Below are 3,427 nucleotides of genomic sequence, written 5' to 3'. Positions count from 1 at the left end.
TGTACAGAAAGAAAGAAAAGTGTAATACGGCCAACAAAGGCGACAGAAGATGCTGTAGAAGATGCTAGAGAAAGTATGCAGCGAGGTCCAATAAGTCGGTCGAGAAGTTAGCTGTAGAAATTGGGGTTTCTTACGGAAGTGCTCACAAAATTCTCAGAAATAAATTAGGTTAGTAATGTGCTGAATAAAGTAGACATTACATAATGAATATTCCCGTCTGAAGACTTGAGTTTGTGAAACAAAAATTGTTACTATTCTACTGTTTTTTGATAAAATACTGTAAAAGTAATGATTAGAGCGGTGCAGACGGAGCACATGATAGACAGAATGGCATCATAGCAAGGGTTCCGACGTTACTCGGCGTGTTCCCTGTATACAAGCGACGGTCATGTACACGATGTGTTGACGTACAGACGACACAATAGAAATGACACAGTTCCCTAACGTTTCTGCAATTAATTTTCAACAGATACTTTAATAAGATATCAAAATTGCAAAACTAATTAACCATTTCATCCTAAACAAATAATATATACTTTATATGTATGATTTCATACAGAACGCAAACAAAATCACTGTTTATTTGTAACGGGTTCATGATATTCTATTCGCAAAAGCACTTGAATTATTGTTTTTTGTCTTTTTCTTTTCCTTACAATGAGTGTGAGTTATTAATGCACATGTTATACGTTATCACTGTTCTTCCAAATATTGTTATAGTGCACAACAAATGACATTTGTAAGTTATTAACAGAAAACGATTATCGTCTATCTGATAGCATGGTCTTATATGTGGAGAAACTTCTTTCTACGTCTGTTCAAACAACTGGGGCATAAGTAAAATCCTGTACAACATTTTTTTCAACTTCTGTTAGTTCTGTTAGTTCTTCAAAGGAATCCTTATTTCCAAAAATGCTGTCACTAATCTTGCAAAGTTTATAATATCTACCATTTTTTTTCAACATATTTGTTATTTCCGCAGATATTATTTTAGCAATTTTGTCGTCTACTTGAGTCACTTTCTTCCAGATATTTCGCAATAGGAAAAACTGATCAACCAGTTTTGTACCAGACTTTTCTAAAGCTGTTATGTAATCACGAATAAACCCGTAATTCAATTCAATGTATTCCAATTGTTGTTTTATGCTTGAATCAACCAGCAGACGTTGGGCTAGTGGTATTGCAAATGCATCTTTCACATCAAATGATTGAATAACATTCTGGACCTGGTCGAAATATTTACAGTAATAAATGCAGGCCTTCAATCAGGAACCCCATCGAGTAAGTATAGGAGAAGGAGGAAGAGATACACCAGGTCATATCTTCTTGAATGTTTAACAAAACGCATCACGCATTTCTTCATGGAACACGGATGAAGAACTATGACCCTGCTCACATTTTTCGCCTTTTTTTTCAACTTCATGAGGGCACGTTTGTGTACATCCCTATTTACATGTCTTGGAATATTACATTCTCTATTTACTGAAACTGATATTTTACACAATTTGCAGAATAGTTTATCTTCGCTGCAAAAAAAAAAAAAAAAAATCACCATATTCAGAAATAAGTCTCTTAAACTTCGCCGAACGAATTTTCTCCCCCTTAGGCATCGTAACACTAGAACCGAACTGTTCTCATGTTCCTTCAGTATTGACGTTTGCTTTACCACGCTGTACCTACTGCTTGCAGCTATCCTGTGTACCGCAGAGTCAGACCTCTGCGGGTACACAAGGTGAATTTACAACCCTTGCCCTGTTGCCGTTGTGTCGAAAAACTGCTCCCTTTGCACTGCTCTAGTAATGACCAAACTGAAAATCGTAATACTATATTTCCCTGTAACATAAATGAATACACTACTTTACTCTCCTCCTATAGCTAGTAAAATGATTTGTTTACGTATTGCACTAGCAACTCCAAACTCCTGTAATGGAAAGGGGTAACAGTGTTTCCGAGTATAGCCAGGTTAATGTTAAAAATGTTAGTAAAAATAAAGTGATGTCCCTGTACAATGTACAGTTGGCATTAATCATGCACCCAGCGAAATAAACTAGAACTTTTCTATCGACCTCTTGCTGTAAACGTAGAAACTGTACCACTAGATTGCAGCTAGAAATAATTGATGTTGGGAATCCAACGTTGTTAAAACATGCATATAATGATGAGGACCTTCTTGCCTTTTACAAATGTTTGAGCCCAGAACTGAATCCTATAGTCCGTAAATTTGCAACTCAAATTATAACAATTTTCGGTAGCTCATATGTATGTGAACAATTTTTTTTAATTTATGAAGCTAACAAAATCAAGACTAAGGGCCAAATTATCTGATAACAGTATGCGTGCTACGGTTCGACTTGCTACTTCAAATAACATAGTACCAAATATTAAAAGACAGAAATCGTAGGAACGATTCTGGTGAAACTTCGTTTTGAAATGCTAATTTTCCTTATTTTCGCCGTTACAGAAGGTACAGTAGTAATTTTAATAACCAAGAATATTCAGAAATCATTATGTATGTTATGTTATTTGTAAAGCAGTATTCAATCAATCAATCAATCAATCAATCAACCATGTTTAGCGTAATTATAGACAATGGTCAATAAAAACGAACATTAAAATTCCAAGTTCATATGGCTGTCTGCTATAATAGTCTGCAAAATTAACCTTGGCTAACTATTCTGATTAAATTTCATTTTGCAATGTTCATTTTCCCTATTTTCGCTATTACTGAAGTTAGTAATTGTAATAACCAAGAATATTCAGAAATCATTCTATCTGTTATGTTATTTTTAAGTTACTAAAACTATACTCGGCTATAATAGTCTACAAAACTAATATTGGCTGACTATTGTAAAGCATATATAAATTATTCAGCTATCAGATAATTGCATTTAATAAAAATGTATAAACAAAGGTGTAAGGAATTATTACATCTGGACACCAGATCATTTTCACTTTGTCCGCCCCTGTGTCTTGCTCGTTTCTGTGTTTACGGAATTCCACTCCAGCACTTAAGCACGCAAAGGAATCGAACGTCGGTTATGCGCTCTTTCTTTGACATCGCTGGCGTAGTCCATTGATCCTAACCACAGTCCATGTTTGTTGTCAAAATGAAATGACATCGTGATAGTCATTAAGTTACAAGGAAAGGACGTGCCTTTGGATCTGTGAAGTTAGTTTCTAATGAGTTAACAATACAAAATGGAATATAATTAAACTGATCAGAAATTCTGCTTTCGGCAGGACAGTCCTGCTTTGGGGATATTTGTCCTTCCGTGTTCCCTGAGTCTAGCAGGACACCTATTCCTCCGACGAGTTCAGCGCTGGGACCTGAGGTATTCTTGCCATCGGTGCGGGGGGTTGCAGGTAGATTCTTTTGTTGCTACAGCCAAGCCAAGCCGAGCGAAGTGGGAAGTATTAATCGTCCAAA

This window comes from Periplaneta americana, chromosome 8 (genome assembly GCF_040183065.1).
Source record: "Periplaneta americana isolate PAMFEO1 chromosome 8, P.americana_PAMFEO1_priV1, whole genome shotgun sequence".
In the NCBI taxonomy this organism is placed as follows: domain Eukaryota; kingdom Metazoa; phylum Arthropoda; class Insecta; order Blattodea; family Blattidae; genus Periplaneta; species Periplaneta americana.
Note: the sequence above shows the minus strand (reverse complement) of the source record.